Genomic DNA, 19,118 nt, shown 5'->3' on the forward strand with positions numbered 1-19,118 from the left:
ATAAGGAAGAAATATCAGGAAAAAGAGGCCAAACACAGGGAGCTGTAGAGCTGTTAAAACACGGCTAAATTACACCACTGTCTGAGCAGGAAGGAAACCAGGCTTTATACACTCCTCAATAACTTCCTGTTAAACATCCGCAAATCACAAACTCACAAAAGGATTAAAAAAAAGAGTATACCAGAGACCTAGTGTCATCTAAACACTGGTTGTGTATTTATGTGACTCCACTTGTAGGAAGCTGACCACCACCAGGTTCCTCTGAGTTTGTGAGTGCATGTGCTGGATGGGATGTGTGTGTATCATATAGGGGAGGATGTTATCAACATTGCAGTGATGAGAGATGAATGGCGTCCCACGGGGCCGGCTTAAGCCCCTGCACATGTGCACAGCACTACCACCCACTAAAAATACGACTCCTGGATACTTTTCCGACTTCTGGCTCTGTTCATAAATCAGCAGCCGGACAGGGGGACTTGGACTTGGCAGAGTATCAGACGAGCCTCCAGTGACTAGGCCTGTCCGTCATCCTGCCACTGCTGCCTCAAGCTGCTTAATTAATGTGGCAATTGAATGCTGCATATCATAATGAACACACAGCCCCCTCTATCTGAGCCTTCCTGGGCTTGTTATTCTTGGTCCCCGTTAAGGACACGTCCCTGTGTATGTTCGGATATTTATAGGTAATGGATCTATTAAAATGCATGAGAACGAATTAAAAAACAAATAAATGCAAAGGTGCTCAAACGAGCTTGGAATGTTTGGAAAAGGGATTTTCGGTTTGATGTGTTTTCGCAGCGTCGATGTCAAATTTATCACTTTCACTTTTGTTGGTGTTACTCCGCCGCCTCATTTCATCATTAAGAACACACAGGCTGTTCCTGCTGTAGAGATTTTTTCATTTACATAAGGATTCCTACTCATTGCGGTGTAAAATATGCTCAGGAAGCTTACTTAAAAAAGTTACGTAATCTCTCCAACAGCCTATTTTCAAAGAAAGGAAATTCAAAAGGTTTACTTTAAACAACCAAGTGATGGCAGAGAGCTTCATGTAAGCTCTATTCCACTATTGACCATACTGAATATCTAACCTTGATGGAGGGTTATAACTCTGAATCTCATTGCTCAGCCTCAGATGGTTATGTCTTTTTAAGCAAAGGAGGAAACTGTATCAATTTGACAGACACAGGTAGAGGTTAATGCCTCTCCATTTGTAACTCTCTGCTGCGCGTAATGCCACCTCCCTTGGTTATAATGACTTCATAAATCACGTGCGTCGATTCTCTGCGATTCTAAAACTAGAGACAGGCTGATTTACGGCTACATCTTCGAGCAGACTTCTCATCCTTTATCTTCCTGTATTGCCCCCCCCCCCCCTCTCTATGCTGAAGCAGTTATTCCCTTGACTCTCTTTTTCACTCTCTCCTCTCCAGGTGTCTGGACTCTGACTTAGCACCACAGCTAGCCAACACACACATACACACACACACACACACACACACACACACACACACACACACACACACACACACACACACACAGGATCTACTTCCAAGGAGGGCTAATAGGATGTGACATCATTTATGGCTGACTGGGGGTAAAGTGTGACATGTCAACTCTCTACGGTGGGATGTTTTTCAGTGAAATTTTTCAAACCTGCCACAGAGCAGAGTTTAAAATAAAGCTGAATTACACAGCAGTGCAGTTCCAAATAACAGCAATGCAACAAACTTGAAGGTCAGAGAGTGTGCGCCCCCCGTATGGGGTTTATCTGTGCCTGGTCGCTGACAGTGGAGGATCTCCCTCTGTCACAAATCACATGCATTTTGATCAGGTAGCTCCTGGCCTGGGCTGGGGAAGTGGGCTTGTATATACATTTGGCCTTCTTCCCACTGAATTATGACCCAGAGCTTTGAATGGCGAGTTAGCTGCATGCTCATGATGCACTTTCCAGATAAGAAGAAATAAATCAATATACTGTGTGTCAAGTCCCACACTTGAGGGGTATTTAGGGGGCTTTCATTTGTAAATTTGAGGTACCTGCTGAGATTATATACCTCTGCCATACTAATATAGCTCTTGTGCTTTCATAGATTTCTAGCCCAGTAACCAGTCAAAGACTTAGTCAGACACTTCGTGGGTTTTTTTTTGTCTCAGGCCATATGCTATTTCTCAAGCTTCACTGTTCTTGTTGTACTGGGAAAAACTTCAATAAGTCGACTTTGAACCCCAATCCAATTTCACTGTGCAACTCAAAACCATAATGAACAATTTTTAAAGAGTCTTTGTTTCGGTCATTGAAGAAAGGAAACAGTCTTTCTTGGATATGTTTGTACTCAAAATAGTGGACCTTTTGTTTTAAAAGACTTTCATTTGTTATGGCTTCATGTCTCTATTTCTGCTGGGGAGTTGGGTAAAAATGTAGTCTCCATTAGCCTTAGACTGTGCATGCAATTGTGCGTCTCTTTGTCACAAGCTGTTGAGAAAGCTTACTCTTTTTAATCCTCAGTACTGCAGGAGAAAAGGGGGCAACCCCAATAATCTTGTTTGACAGTTGGGAGCAGGGGCAGCAAGGCAAAGGTGTCCCACAATACAACTGTAAAAACAAACAGCACGTGAGTGTGTGAGGAGGGGGGGGAGTTGCTGTTCACCACATTCTAGAGCAACGTATGCATACTCTACATGCAAACTCCTAACAGGCCTTGCGTGTGTCAAACTTTAATCCAGTTCACTTCACGCATGTGTATTATGACAAGCATAACCTCTATGCGTCCCGATTTCTCTCATTTTCTCTCAGTTTCTTTTAGTGCAGGCGGAGGGCTTCTAATCCTGTTAAGACCTGTCAGGACTAATACAACGACAGGTCAAACCATCACTGCTACCCCTCCACCGCCACCCCGAGATCAGCAAAAGAGCGACTGTGTTTGCCTCTTTAGTGGTTACTGCCAAACCATCACAAACCATTCCTTACTATACAGAGAGTGGGGGAATCTTGCATGAAGAACCGAGAGGCCTATTTGTTCTGTATCATGATGGCATTATGTGGCATTGGAGACCACTGCTAATCCTGTACTGCAACATTTGAATCAGTTTTTGTTTTTTTTATTCTCGAATGAATTTGACATGCAAACACGTATTTTATTCTAAAAATATATATGTAATCAGCAGTGAAATCTGCTTCCCATTCTGCTGTGTTTCCGTCTCAGGTGGTGCAACAGTTCTTTTCACCTGTGATATACGTACTTTCTGCAAACTTTACAGAGCACGATAGTTTTCTCCATGTTGCATTATACAGAGCACATCCCTTCCATATTACTCAAGAGACATTATTCAACCACCAAACTAAAATATTTTATGAGATAACCGTTTCTTTAAACACTGTTCTGCATCAAACCAACACCAACCACACACACTGACACACCAGTTAATAAGACAAACTGAAAGCTGATATGTGTAACTTTCCCTCCCATTGTCAGCACCCACATTCGAGGAATTTACAGCTGTTGTTATGGAAGGTTGTGTGGTACCTAAAACCTGTTGTATATCAGATTGAAAAATTAAAAACTATAACGTAGACCAGCTCCTGCAGCACAGTATGATAACACTGGGGCTTGTGGTGTTGATTTTAATGCATGGAAAAACAAACATGGTGTGAAAGGTATCACCTCCAAAGGTATGAGCTGACAAGCCACGACCACGCGATACACACTCAGCAAATCACAACACTACCTACATCCACCATAAACATGAGGGGTTGTGTGTTTTACAATACTCTACCACAATGATTTCTTCATTAAAAAAGATAATACTAACTACAGAATGCCATCTTTATTACACATTATGTACAAAAATGTGTCCATATAATTACTTTCATTAACTTCTACACAAATACATTTCAAAATTTTGGTGAACAATGCACTTTCAGACACATCAAACAACAAAGGCAATTTTGTTCACACTGATTTTTATATTTTGAATTATCTTTGTATTTTAGCGTATTCTCTGTCAAACATTCTATTGACTTCAAAGCTCCATGGGCTCTAACAGACAAGTCTCTACTGCACAATTTATTAAAAATAAAGACTGTTTTCAATTCAAGATTTCTAGTGCTCAGCTTCGTGGTCAAGCTTTACCACAGTGTGCAGCAGTGGCCCTGTTTGGCCTAACTTAACAAACCTCATTTTCAGACAAGGGAATCTCTTTACGACAGCTAATTCTAACTAATGGCTCACTTGGCTGGCTGGACATGGCTGGACACGTAATGCTTTCAACAGCAGTGAACCAGCACTGCCCAGCCTTGTGAGCTGTTGAACAGACACACAATGTGAGGGGAACATATGCGTGTGTTCAGGTCTGCCATTATTGGATCTTCAGGACATAGTATGTTGACCCATGGGACGTGGGTTCACACCGACGCACACGCTACGACACACAAACACGCGCTGTGGTTTCTCCTGCGGCCGCTCAGCTCATTCAGGCTCTGACCACCATCAGCAGCCCCCCTGTCTCGCCGGCTCCCCATCCCCGGGGATCACACAGCGTCGCTGGGCACTCACATCCTCGGCTGTGGGCAGAGAGCCAGCAGCTGGGGTTGAGGCTGGGGGGTGACGCATGAAGGGCAGAGAGAGAAATCTGAGAGAGGAGGAAAGAAAAAAGGTGGATGTAAAGAGGCAGGGGAAAGAGGAAAAGGTGGAGGGGAGGTTGGTTGGGGTTACCTATCACATACTTTATCATATACAAAAGTTCCAAGTGTGCCTGTCATCCCGGAGACTGAGGTAGGGGAGCTGAAGAGAAAACGTCTGTCTGTTGATGGAGATGAGGCGATGGTGAGGTAGGCTACACTGTGGCTATTGTATGAAAGCTTTGGAGAAGTTTGCCTATCTTCAGGATGATCTCTTAATGTAAATTAAATATATTCAACATGAATGTTATTAAAATTATAATAAAGACATATTTTCCTGACGAAACAAAGAATGTTTATTCGCGCTTAACTATTTTAACCACCATGAAATGTGCTTGTTTTCAATCTTTATGTCTGAAAACTATTATTCTAGCAAAAATGTCTGTGATTCAGCTTTGTCCACTATTGTTCTGGGCTCCCATCAAGGAACAGAAAAAGCTGTGTCATCACGGATCACGGGGGAGGTAGTGGAGGGGTGGTAGGGGGGGTGTAGTAAAGTGGGAAATCTGGCTGGTTCACAGGCTTGCTCTCTAGGCCTGTTAATGCCTTCTTTTCCTGGACACACATCAGCATATTTAGGGTGTGAGAAAAGAGGAAAAGGAGGAGGCAAATAAGGGACTGAAAAAGGGAGACATTGAGCAAGGACAGAGATGGAAAGATAGCAATAAGAGCAGCGTGTCACGAGATCAGAGAAAGAACCATTCTCAGCAACAAGTCTGACTTCCTCAGCTACCTTTCCTCAGTTTAGGCACTGCCAGCCCCACATAACCACGGTGAACCTGTGGAAAGTTTCACTCCTCTCTGGAGGGTCCCCTTGACTCCTCGCTCATTTTATATCTGTCTATCTGGCCCTCGACTTTCCTGTCTTGTTTTAGGAAAATTCCGCTGGTAGTAGTGGTGTACTAACGTCTTCCATGTGACCATCACGGAGGCAAATTTCCATTTTGTGTTTGTTTTAGGCAAACAGATCAGTTGCTACTTCTTCCATCTAGTTCTAGTCCTCTCTGTCCTGGAAGATGACGCTCTACCAGACGCTCGCGTGGGCTCTGTAAAGCCCAAGAATCCCCACCCCCACGCCAACCCGTCACCTCCCTCCCTGAGCTGCACTTTACTTTCAACAAGATGTGACAAAGTCTTTGATATAAGGCTTGAGGCCAAGAGGGAATGGGAGATGGAGACAGGGAGCGATTTGCATAGGCTTGTTAAAAGTCACCAATTAGGAAAAAGGCCTCACACATAGTGGCTTGGGCTTTGCAAGTGCATAATCTCAAATTAGGACAACATCACCATCTGCAGGAGAGCAGCAGGATTGAAACCAATGAAATAATCTGCCACATCTCAGTACTACTAAAACAATACAATTACTACAAAACGAGAAGTAATATTATATTGTTTTATATCAGCGGGCTAGTTTAGTCCTGACACCACAGTTTAGGAAAAGTCAACTTATATGTCTTGCTTCGGCTTCCTCAGCTGCAGGCAGCGCTCTGATTCCATTCCCTGTTCATGATTGCGGTAAGAGCTGGATGATGGCCTTGTTTGTTTAGCCAACAGTGTTGACGCCCACCCACAGGTGCCAAAGGTATAGTGAGTACCGTGCCAGCTGTTTGCAAGCCACAGCAGCCCCTGCACTGCTTGGCTTCACCCTGCTTGACTGCCTGATCTCACAGGAAGGGAGGAAGTGGTTGAGTTACCCAGCAGCAAATTTGAGGTTTATAAAGGGAGAAAGCCGTAAAAAAAAATCTGAGTGCAGTTTCCTTTAACACAGCAGCTAGCCAGGGTGAGGCACTCTGTCTTAATCTGTAATTCTTTCATTGTCATTAGTCAATGTTAGGATTGCCCTCAACACACAGTCAGAGATAATGGAGAAGAAACGTAAAACACTTCCGTTTTTAGTGTTATAGTTCATTGGCGTGCTTAAATCAAGAGACTAAAGCCAGGAGTTCCAATTTCATGGAAGCTTGATTGCCTTGTAAAGTTAGATTCATTACACCATTAATCTGTTGTTACCTGTGTCACACCAGGGAACCACCCACAGCGACCACAGGCAGGCACATGCTCACTGCGAGACCAATAATTGAAAAATGTTGCTCATGACATCGCTCATTGCTCTGGCTAGCTAGCAAATAGCACAAACATAGTCTAACTGCATGAGGAAATGCCTTTGCATTTCCCATGATAGCATAAAGCTGCATTTTATTTGAGATGTGAAATCAGTTAGGCATGTCTAGCATTTGGATTTCATGAAAGCTTACCTTAGCATGGTCATGTGTTTGCCAAGACGTAATGGTAAGAGGGGTTAAGGTAGAGAGAACTTGCAGCTTTGTCTGGCTTGTTATTGCCAGTACAACGAAGCTCAGTTCACACTCAGCTGTGGCAGATTTGGAAAACTTCAAGCAAAGCAGCAAGAAGAAAAAAAGAAGCTTTTAAATCAGTTCCCCTCTCCAGTAAATTATAACCCTGCATTTTTAATTTCCTCTCTCCATACAATGTTATTCATTGGCATCCAAGCCAAACATGGGCCCCTGCAGCTAGCATAGCTCTGCAGGACAAACTGTCCTCTCATGCAGTCGCTACCTGTCAGGAGTGCAGGGGCGTGACTAAAAAAAAATGCATTCCTTGATGTAGAGCTGAGGGGTGTGTGAGGTGGAAGGAAAAACTGAAAAAAAGAACATATAGAAAGTAAACCGCTGAGTGTAGATTTAATCTACAAAAATTTTTACGTGCCCAGAATTTGGACTGAGTTGACATCAAAAGTGGTCTAAATGTGATCACTGATAGCATATCATAGTCTTCGGCAATTATCTTAATATGTTTGTCAAAATGAATACTGTGGTCAAGAGGTGTCTGCACTGATTTTAAGAAGATCCAGAAGTGCAGCTTAATGAGACTCCAAATTCAAATGTAACAAAAGTCATGCAAGGTATTGAAGATACAAACTGCTGCCATGTCGAACGCTGAATTCGTGGACTTTGCATACCAATATTTCATGGCAATAATATCGCAATTACATGCTAAGAAGAGAATGTGCTTACACAAACGTGCTTAGTCCATGCCTCAGGAAACTGTCTAAGCTCCCTTTACCACTAGAAAGACAGACTTGGCTGCTGAAATAACATTAAGAGCCTGTTACAATAATAGAAAAGCCTCATTTGTTAGCATTACATATCTAAATACCATCTGAAAACCATGGCTCATTCTGATTAAGCAATCTCTTGTAACAGTGTAACATTTCAAACAGTTTTTACACCCACTGGTGTGTACTGTAGGCCCCATTACCGTATATCTCCTGTTTGCAACCAAGCGACCTTCCAGTCTGAAGTTAAATTTCATGTTGCACTGAGCAGATGTGTTATCAAGTCTAAAACGGATTTTGTTTTAGCATTTTGCAGGAACACTATCATTTATAAAGGTATTTTACCGTCACAGTATATCTGCTTTTGTCATCAGGTCTGAATATTGTAGGGCTGTTTGACAGAGATGTCGAGCAGGTTTCAAACATGAAAGAGGATAAGAGATCTCGTTAGTGCACCAGACTGCCAAGAATTGGCAAGGTTCTGCTAATTCAGCTGTTTCTGTGCCACACAAGGCGATAGGATAAGGCACCTGGCTTTTGCTTAGACAGGCCTTGCATGTCTATGTAATCCAGAGAGACAGCGAGGGCAGAGCTTGAACTTCTCGTTAGATTTAGCCCAGAACACAACAACATAATCATGTCATTACCCTTGGGCCATTCTGCCACATTGTTGTTGCGGGTGGGAGACACTGGATTTGATTTCAGCAGGCTTAGCTGACCTTTGCTTCATGGCCCACCAGAACAGGGGAACCACAGCAGGCTGTCCTCCACGCTGGCACTCAGCCTAGCCAAACATTTTAACTTTCATAGACAAAAACAAAACCGTTTCGCCTTTCTTTCCCCCCATTTCTCCCAGTTCTAAAATATTTTTTATAAAGCATTGAGAGGACATGTTTTTACTAACATTTTGGTCTTGCAATTTTGCTGCTGTTGCAAAATTCTGCCAAAATTCCTCCGCACACCCCCTCCATCTTTCTGCTCCAGTGTTGATTATTTTGATTTTTAGTCTTTTCTTTCCTCTTAAATGTGTTATTCATCCTGTTCCGTGTGTCTCCAGGCACACTTTAGAACTGGATATAAAATAAACAGTCGCGTTTTCACCCCTGTCGCTAGGCCTTGACTGCATATACCTTTAACAATAAACAGCTGGGTTTCTGGGCTTGTTTATACTCATCTCTAGCCGTTTGGGGACAGAGGCACAACAGGAACTAGACTGTGTGTATGGATTTGCTAGGCAGACGCCCACTATGAAGCATAGGGTTGGTGGACGCTACTAGACCATGATAGAGCTGAGGCTGCTGGCAGGTAGTGTGCACTCTGTCTGGCAGAGCTGAGGTTTACCTTGGAGTGACACCAACCATCTGCATGCTATAAGGACTAAATTGCCAGCTTGATGTCCAGCAAGCGAGACAAAACCGTTCCACATACATGAGAGTGTCTGTTTGTGTGATTTTGTGTATGTGTGTGCGTGGCTCTTTAAGAGAACCAGAAAGAGACAGAAATACTAAAACAGTGTATTGTAAGCCATTGCTGTACAATAGCCATCTCATTCTGTAAAACTCACATGTAAATGTTTGTCATTTTTCATTTTACTGACTTGATTTGAGTTCAAGTTGCTCAACATTTTTATACGAACAGTGGATGAAATTCCTAATTAGAATGTGAAAGGGATCACTCACGGTGATGAACCACGGGGGTTTATCGCAGGCTTTGCAGTTCTTCCCCAAGCTGTAGCCTTTTAGAGCCTTTCAGGCTATTGAGCACTTAGCAGATAAAGAACGAGACGGCACTCATTTGGATGACCAAACATCATTTTGGCCTCTGGACATGATAGAACAGCCCAAAACTGTGGCATATTTTTCCACAGGAGTAGGTGAAGACCAACAAAACTAACGTGAGAGTGAACACGTTTGTGCTTTTACTAAAACTGACATCTAGAAGTACTAAGTTTTAGTTTTAAAGCCTTTTTGTAACTTATCCAAGGGCAACATCAGTTTTTAACAGGTATCTTGAAAGAACTGATGAAGACTAACCTTTCAGACCAGGGGTGAAACTTACCTTGCACAGCAGTTGGATTCTCGCGATATCACGATATCACACGAAAATCCATGTGGTCAGGCTTCAAGTACTTGTGCGAACAGCGCTTGTGTCCGAACAGCAGCGAACGAACCAATCGGCGTCTGTTGAGAAGCTACTGGCAGCTATGGGCGTGGTTTAGGTGTGTGTGACGGCTGCGACTGTTTATTCAAAACAACACTGACGGACGTGATAGACAGATGGTTCATCCAATCACCAGCCAGGTATTTTTTTAAGTGCCCGCCCTTTCCCAAACAGTTTCCAATGACAGTTTCTTAGTGGGTTAACAAACCACTCTGGCGCATTAGGGCAAAACATCTTATCGACTTCAACAGTAAAACCAGCTGCCATAGTACTTCTAGATATTCTATCGCCCGGATGACATCATCATGCTTTATGGTTGCGAGCTAAGGGATTACAGCGTAACTACAGAGCCTACACCCGTAGCAGCTATGCCCAAATTATAGCTGGACGTGCAGGTCCTCAAAATTATAACTACATGTCGGGGACACTGCGAAACAGTTTCCAATGCCCATAGAAGTAGTTGATAATGAGGACAACATTAAAGAGATTGAAGGAAGTGTTTTCCATAGTTAAGTTACACATCTAGTAAAGCCATTTACACTCCAAACCTTCTGCTCACCGAGGTCGCTGTTCTCTATGAATGAATGAAAGTAGTCTCCTATTCTCCTATACAACGTGGTGCTATCAACGGATCGAATCTGACACTGAAGTAAAAATCTAAACACATGTCGTAGGTATCTACAGTGAGACTGTTAACAGTAACTTATCACGTCGACTATAAATCCAGTTTTAGGTCACTGACCTCTTTCACACGATGTGTCTTGCACTAGGCTCAGGCACATGGGAAATGCCGTTTGGAGTCCAGGTCCCCTCCTTTGTTCTGTTTCATCATCTTTTCTGTTGATCCTCTCTGTATCAATAAAGAAGATATGTCCGTTAAACAATCATTCAATGAAAGTGTACACTGCGGACAGACATATGACAAGGAAACACTGATGGAAATGCAGCTACGAGCAGACAAAAGTGGGAGAACTGTCAGTCTGTACTATAAAGTGTCTAGCTGTAGCAAATTCACTAAATCTAGTTGGGATTATTAGTTGGCCCACACACAACCATCATGGTTTTCTCAGGTATGCAGAGAAAATTTCATAAATAATCTTCCCAGCGTCTCAAGACACAACACGCCGGAAAGACGCCTTTACTTCAGCTGACAAGAAAATTTAAAGCATTCATTACCCTGAAGTCATCTAGGGGAAACAAACTTTAACAACTCAGATTCACAGTATGAATGTCGTTTGGCCAATCCCCGGCCAGCTCTGGGGTTCTGATTAGTTTACCAGAAGGATGTGGGGCTCACAAGTGTGGCAGCTGCTTAAAATAAAGTGACAATATTTAATGGGGTTTCAAACCTCAGCGAGTCACTTCATCCTGCCAAGCCCCTAGTAATGGCATACACCCAAAACCCAGTTGTATCGAACAGGACATGGAGGAGTGAGCTTGTTCCCTCAGCTCAGTGCCATTAGGAGGCCTGGATGCCATTTTCAAGAGTTGCGTTTCCCATAAGCAGGCACTTTTTATATGTGCACGTATGTGAAAAAAGGGTAAACGAAAGGTAAATGCTCTCCTGGCAATCAATGACATCAAAAAGTCCTGTAAAGTCAAGTTAGACCTAATATAGGGTCATGTCAATTTGTGAGGCCTTTGCAAAGCTGTTTTCGTTATGATAAAATCCTAATGAAAAACATTCTCTTAAAATGTTTCACTTCATATGTGACTAGTGTAATGTGTGCAATGTCGCTTAATCTCTTTTGACTGTCTGTATTGCAGTCAGTTCAGTCTACACTATGATCAAGGGCAGCTGAAATAGGTGTTCAGTCACACACACACACACACACACACACACACACACACACACACACACACACATAGATAGAGAGAGACAAACTCAGAGACTAACAGGAAATGCAATTACTGTCTGTCTGGGCACAGCATTCCTCAGCAGTATGGCCAATTTCACAGCAATTTTAGTGAGTCAACAGGTCGTAAGTAATCATAATGAGCACCTTAATGTTTTCACACGGAGCAGAGCACCCCTTTGTGGTTTTATCCCTTGACCATTTAATCCTTCTGATCATCTACAAGCTATTTAAACTGTACACAGGAGCTGCCGGCTCGTACAAGTCCCTAGAGGAGGCACACCACCTGTGTTTGTGGAATACTGTCATTTAAACACTGTGTCAACAGAGATCAGGTTCCTCACATGGTTTCTCTTTTGCTCAAAGGCTGGCGGCGTACAGTAGAAGTGGACATTGCGCTGACAGTGTGCTGTCAGGGCCTCAGCTAGCAGTGAGTGGATAATTCATACAGCAGGTCATAATGGCACCCCACTTTTCAAGTTGTGTCTGACAGGATATGGTTAGACCTTTGTTGGAGACTGTGCTGCAAATAACAGCAATTAACATGAAAGGCTAAAGGGTAGATGCTATACCTTTGCAGTGGTGTCTGCCCCCCTTAAACAGACATCTACAGCCAGTGAAATAAGATCTAGGATTAATTGGTTTAGGCATTTCTGAGACAATTGCAATAAAGCTGCTACTTTGCTTAAAAAATTAACCACAAAAATGCAGAAAAATGCATGTAGCAACAAACACACACATTTACACTTATTTCTTTTACCCCATGGCTAGTGCAAGCCATGCTACAGTAGTGTTTCTTAGTGAAATATCATACCAACTATTGGATAGACTGCCATGGCATTTAGAACAGATATGCATGGTGCCCAGAGGAGAAATCCATTTTCCTCTAGTGTCAACATGAGTTTGACATTTGTGGTTTTGATTGACATGTTTCAACACTGGAATGACGGCCATCACATTTTAATATTTGATGGCAAATACTAATGTTGCCCTCGGGATGAAATGTAACATTTTTGGTGATCCCATGACTTTTCATCTAGCCTAGCGGCATCATGAGGTCAAAATTCCAGCCTCTCCCATACTTTAGTTTATGAACAAATACCTGCTAAACGAATACCATTTCCATCATCCTCGGTTGTACTGAGGCTGGTGCCAATTAGCAAATGTAAGCATGCTTACACACTAAACTAAGATGCTGAACATGGTAAACATTATACCTGATTAACATCAGCATGCTAGCCAAGTCATTGTGAGCATGTTAGCATCCCAAAGTTAGCATTTAGCTGAAAGCACAGCCTGACAGAGCCGCTTTGCTGCAGACTGTTAGTCTTGTTGATTTAGCCGTTGTCTCAGACATGTCCCAATCCACAAAAGTATCTGAAATCTTATCAACCACATTGGATTTAATATCTCTCTTTTCTGCTGCTTTTCAAAATGCAGCTTTTTCTCAGATTACATTTTAAAAAGAAGCAAATACAAATTGTTATAGCTGCATGCATACAGATACAGTAGAAGCAGACACACAACTGCATTGAAGGAACACACACATGTTCACAGGAACATGTACACTGACACCACACAAGCAGCGGCTGTGAGTCCAGGTTGTCAGTGCATACCTCTGTCAGTGCCAAAATGATTAAACAAATACCCCCTTTGTGCGCAGCAGTCTTGATTAAGCTGAGTTGTATGTACCCTCTGAAAAAGAAATACAGAAAATGTGCCTTTGGTGGTGCCAAAATTCACTTGCCCTGTTAAAACATCGCTGCTGTCAAAGTTGTTTTTACTCCCTCACATGGAAACTAAATTTATCATGCCTCTCCTGAGCATTCAGGGATTTTTTTTTTTTTTTTTTTTAAACAGAATGAGTGTGATTATTTATGCGAAAAATAAACATTGAAACTTTATCTGCATTAGTGGTCACAGAATGCTGACACCAATACATTTCAGCAAGAAATTATTTTCAGTGCCACGATAGGAGTGGAAATACATTAGGACTGTTGTGGTTTACTTAAAAGATTGTGGGTTCTTTAACATGATACAAGACCAACATGAGTGATTAGGAGCTGACAAATTATACACCGTTTCAGAAAATCCAAAAGAAAATGTGTCTTCATTCTTTGTCATTTTGAATATTTAGAATTAAAGTGTATTATTTACTATATAATGTAATATAATATATGAAGATATGGGAATCTGCTGTCTCGTGAATTTGTACCCAGTGAGGTTCACAGTTATTATCATCTTCCCAGTTACAGATAAATTAGGTTTACATGTAATGTCCAACATTTATCTTTATGTCAGACTGATATGTCTGAATAAAAGAGCAGACTGGAGGAAAGTACAATTTTTAGCGCAACATTAAATCTATAACTGCCTCAAATATATAAGTCAGAAATATCATACTGTAAAATTGTACATGATATGCACTTTGAGTGAATGTAATAAATGAGATGAGCAATCCTGCCCTCTAGTGGTGATATTCTTTACTGCAGCTTAATGACTCGTAATTATTCTTTTCCTACATGTATTCTACTCTGTAGTTAAGCTTAGAGCTGAAACATTTAGTTGATTTATTGATTAACAGAAAATTAAGTAGCAACAATTTTGACAATCTACTAAATCGTGTTATAATTTTTGAAGCAGAAATACCTAAAATAATTAACCTAGAACTACCTAAACTAACAACTTCTCAAATCTGAATATGTGGTGGTTTCCTTAGTCTTCAATGGTAGTAAGTTGAATACCTTTGGGTTTTGGACTGTTGGTCAGATAACAAAAGACATTTGAAGATGTCACCTTGGGTTCTGGAAAACTGAAATGGACGTTTTTTTCTTATTGTTTTTTGGGTATTTTATAGACCAAGAGATTAACTGATTAATCAATAATGAAAAATAAAGTTTGCTGCAGCCCTAGTTAAATTTGATTAAGAAAAAGTTTCAAAAGCTTAGAGGTCATAAATACTTAAATGTCTCTGCATTGCTCCAAAGTAAAAAAAAAAAAAAAAAAGGTGGATTTCTGCTCTACATGCTCTTAAACAAACTTTTAAAATACCATATAAAGCTCCTAGAAAACAAGGGCTGATTGTCTTATTGTCTCACATTACACTTGATCTTATGCAGGCTGTATTGTGCAGAAATCCGTATAAGCAGTAACTCCTCATCATTTACCCCTGACAAACTCAGACTAAGCCTTTCTCTAGCTTAGTGTCTCTGTTTAAGATGACAGATCACTGAATTATGAATGACCCTCCTTTAGGATTCTTTTGATTTCATATTCTTATAGTGACTTTAACTCTCCACACTGAGCTGTTGATACATTATGCCGAGGCCTCCAGAAGATCCTGCATTATTAAAGTGAGGTTTCGTTTAAAATCATGTTCTCTGCTGCTCTAGCAGAGACAATTGTGCACCATTGCACATACCAAGGCACTCCGACAAATGAAATGCTGTCTTAAATGTATCATTCATAAGAAATGATTGTAAGGCGAAGTTTCACTGCTCTACCTGTCTTCCTTTCTTTCCGTTTTTTTCAGTGTTACCTGACAAGACTTAGTCCTTGTCGACGTTATCTTGCATTTGCATTGTAGCAGGTCTTTTTTTTAATTAGCAGATCAATAACAACTGATTACTGTGTCCATCCTGGCCAGGCAGAGCAGAGCATACTGTATTGTATGCAATATCATAGGCTCTGCTGGAACACTAGAGGGCCTCATGTACTCATAAGAGGATCTCAGCTATAATACGTCTGAATTGGATTTTAGAGGTTCGCAGTTGTTTTAAAATAAAAACAAACAGATCAATAATCTCACCTCACATATTTGTCTAATTTGAGACTGTTGAGTAGCCCAGTGTCCATCCTGCCAAGAAAAGAGCAATCTCTGTTATTATTTGAAGCACGACATGACCATGATGCTGTCCACGTTGGTGCCAGTTGTAGAAATCATACAGTAAGTTTAAGTTTAACCTCCTAGCCTAACCTCCTCCTTGCTAGTTTTTTGGCACAACATTTAAAGGTCCTATGACATGCTGCTTTTTGGATGCTTTTATATAGGCCTCAGTGGTCCCCTACGTTTATCTGTGTTTTAAGCCCCCAACATCTCTAGCATCTCTAGCACTAGGATTAGGCAATGGTTATGGTTAGGGTTAGGGTCACGTGAACGCACAAAACTAAGGGGAAAGGGTGGGGTAAGACAGAGAAATGAGACTCAGCCTAAGGTTAGGGTTAGGTGCCTTGAAGTCAACGGTCGCAGCGCTGCCTGGAAGGAGACGTTGGGGGCTTAAAACACCATTGAGCGTTCCCCTAATACTGTATCTGAAGTCTCTTTCCCGAAATTCAGCCTTGGTGCAGAATTACAGCCACTACGAGCCAGTCTCACAATGAGATTTGCTTAGGACATGCCATTTCTGTGTCTGTAGCTTTAAATACTATTGAGGAGGAGAGAGAGAGGGGGGGGGCAAGGTGGAGGGTGGGGGTGTGGCCTTGACCAACTGCCATGTCTCTCTCTTTCTCATGGGTGGGCCAAATTCTCTGGATAGGCAAAGCAGAGAAATGGGAGGTAATCTTTCCGTTATGACGCCATAAAGGGAAGATTCCAGATCGGCCCATCTGAGCTTTCATTTTCTCAAAGGCAGAGCAGAATACCCAGGGCTTGGTTTACATCTATCGCCATTTCTAGCCACTGGGGGACCATAGGCAGGCTGGGGGAACTCATATTAATGTTAAAAAACATCATAAAGTGATATCTTCATGCCATGTGACCTTTAAGACTTTTCTCATCACTTTCAATGGTCAGTATGATGTAGGCAATGTCGAGCTGAGGTTGCATGGGGATACATCCCATTGCTTAGCATGTAAACAAGTGAGCAGGGGATCTCTCTAGTTCTTAAAGGTGAACTACGCCCGTTTTCACAATTCATACATGCTATTCCTATGGTCTAAGACAGTGCAAAATTATTAGTAAACATATACAACTCTCTCGCAAATCTCTCATGTTCAAATTTGTGATGTCATCAAGTATAAAGGCTGGAACTGCTCCATAGACGAATAATGAGTTAGGTAAAATGTTATTACAATCCCCTGAAGCTTAGCCCAATATCAGCAAAACCAATAAGCTAGTGGTGGACTACCAGAGGAACAGACAGCATCCTGTCCTGGGTGTCATCCATGGAGAAGAAGTGAAAAGAGTGTACTCATAAAAGTACCTTCCAAATCAATAAAACTGGACTGGACTCACAAACTGAAAGGGGCTGGAACTCAAAAGGTACCGAGTACCAGCACTTCCGATTTTTGTCCACATGAGTACCGTTACTTCTTACTGAGTACCGTATATGGGTACATTTTCTGTTTTAGAACTGAGAACACTACAATAGAATAAAGATTCAGCTTTCCAGGCCATGGAAATAAGATATTGGAATTCTTAATTTACAGTAGGTGAGACAGGTTATCAGTAGGTGGAAACTGACCTCATTTCATGAAAAATGCATTCACTCCTTAAAAATAATGAATTATAATATTGTCATGTATAAACCTGATGCATTGCTTCTTTCATTTAATGTGGTGTGCAGCACTAGATGGCGATGTCACTGCAGGAACTCAATACCTACCTTTATACCTGTGTCTATACTAATACACAATACCTAGTCTTGTAGCTATGCAGCAACCTAACATATTAGGATTTGTTTCCATATTATGTATTTTTGAATAACAATATAGCTGAGTGACATACTAGACCTGTCAGTCTAAACTGAGAACAGACTGACGACAAGTACAGAGGGGATACACAATACATGCTATTTTCTTTCCATATACTCCAACAAGATGTAGAACTTTACATCCATATGACATCATGTTCAGAGAGGAGATCTGTGGACATGTTTCATCTATTGTTGAGGCCAATGTGGAGCTATTTATATAGCCTCTGGTCTTTGGAATAGGCCCTCAAGATTATCTAACAGTGACGATGCTTAAAAACGAGGTATGTGGTAATAAGCCCTCAATGTCTCACTATGCACTCCCTTTTCACACTTGTCGTTCCTGTTATTGATCCTTATTCTGACAGCAAATGCGTTAAAAGAACAAACTGATATGACATTCAATTAAATATTTTCACACCTTTCTGGTATAGACTGTCAGAACTGACTTTTGCTTACAGCCTGCTTCACATCCCATCCAATGTCACATCATACCATATCTTTTTTTTTTATTTCCCTTTTCTTCCATGTGAGAACTTATTACCTCTTTTGCAGCCCCATGTCCTTCCACTTGTTCTACAGGCTATTGTTGCGTCTTGCTTTAAGAATATGAGTAGTCGGCTAAATGTAAACCAATGCTGTGGGTTTGGATAAAAGCAGCAAATTACCTCTCTGACCCCAGGTTTGCAGCTGCAGTTGCCATGCCTACAGCAGTCGCTAGCAGGCTGTGGTTATTTAAGCTGATTCCTGCTGTTCCTTCTCCTCAAATGATTGAATTTCAAATTACATCAGAGTGTATTGTTGTCATTTAGTCATCATTCATCTTCCCCCATTACTGCATAAGCCCTTGGCAAATATTTGTAAAAGTATGATTATACAGTAGATGGTTTCTCGTGTGGATGCGGTAATTACAATTTGAAAAGAGATGATGACATAAACTTAACAGAGGTAATTTTATGCTCGGTTACTGTCAATACTGTACATTACAGCCGTTTGAATACAACATATTGACAGATAAGATTTCTAAATCATAAAAAAAAAAAAAATAGAAAAATTACTTTCTTTTTATTGTTTCAATCGTGTATTTTTTTCTCTTGGTCAGTATTGGATATAGTGCAAAATCCTGAACTCTTAGGGCGTACTCACACTTGGCACAGTTAAACCGTGCCTGAGCACGTTTGACCCCAAAGTCTGGATCATTTGAGTGTGTTAGTGTGATCTACGTACCGTGCCCGGACACGGTAGGCTTAACTGTTCCCTGGCCCGCTTCCAATTAAGATTATTGATGCGACTGTTCCATTACAAACATCATGGCAGCAAGGGAACACTTTGGTCTATGGCAGAAGTGCAGTGTTTATTGGAAACTGTATACAACCCACAAGAACTCAAGAGATATTTGGAGAAATTCAAAACTATCTACGTGCTCATGGGTATGAAAGAACCACTGAGCAGTGCCATCAAAAGCTGAAAAAACTGCGTGTTCAGTTTCTGAAGGTACGGGATGCACTCCGTAAATCTGGTAGCTCGTCAGACATTAAGGATAAATTGCATTGGTACGATGCTGTCGACAAAATAATTGGCTTAAAACCAGCCAACCTAATGTTTTGGAGTCGCGTCTGGGAACAGCGTCTGACAACGTTACAGAGGACACTGGA

General features: G+C 41.5%; 1 long non-coding RNA gene across 1 annotated transcript in view; it reads right to left on the reverse strand.

Annotated features, from left to right (window-relative positions):
• The window catches only part of LOC118493888, a 47,166-nt gene that overhangs the window by 7,652 nt on the left and 20,396 nt on the right, over positions 1-19,118 (reverse strand). The window contains exon 3 of the long non-coding RNA XR_004895945.1: positions 10,660-10,767. This is a non-coding gene — a long non-coding RNA (uncharacterized LOC118493888). The remainder of the gene's footprint in view (positions 1-10,659; positions 10,768-19,118) is intronic.

Source organism: Sander lucioperca, chromosome 19 (genome assembly GCF_008315115.2).
Source record: "Sander lucioperca isolate FBNREF2018 chromosome 19, SLUC_FBN_1.2, whole genome shotgun sequence".
In the NCBI taxonomy this organism is placed as follows: Eukaryota; Metazoa; Chordata; class Actinopteri; order Perciformes; family Percidae; genus Sander; species Sander lucioperca.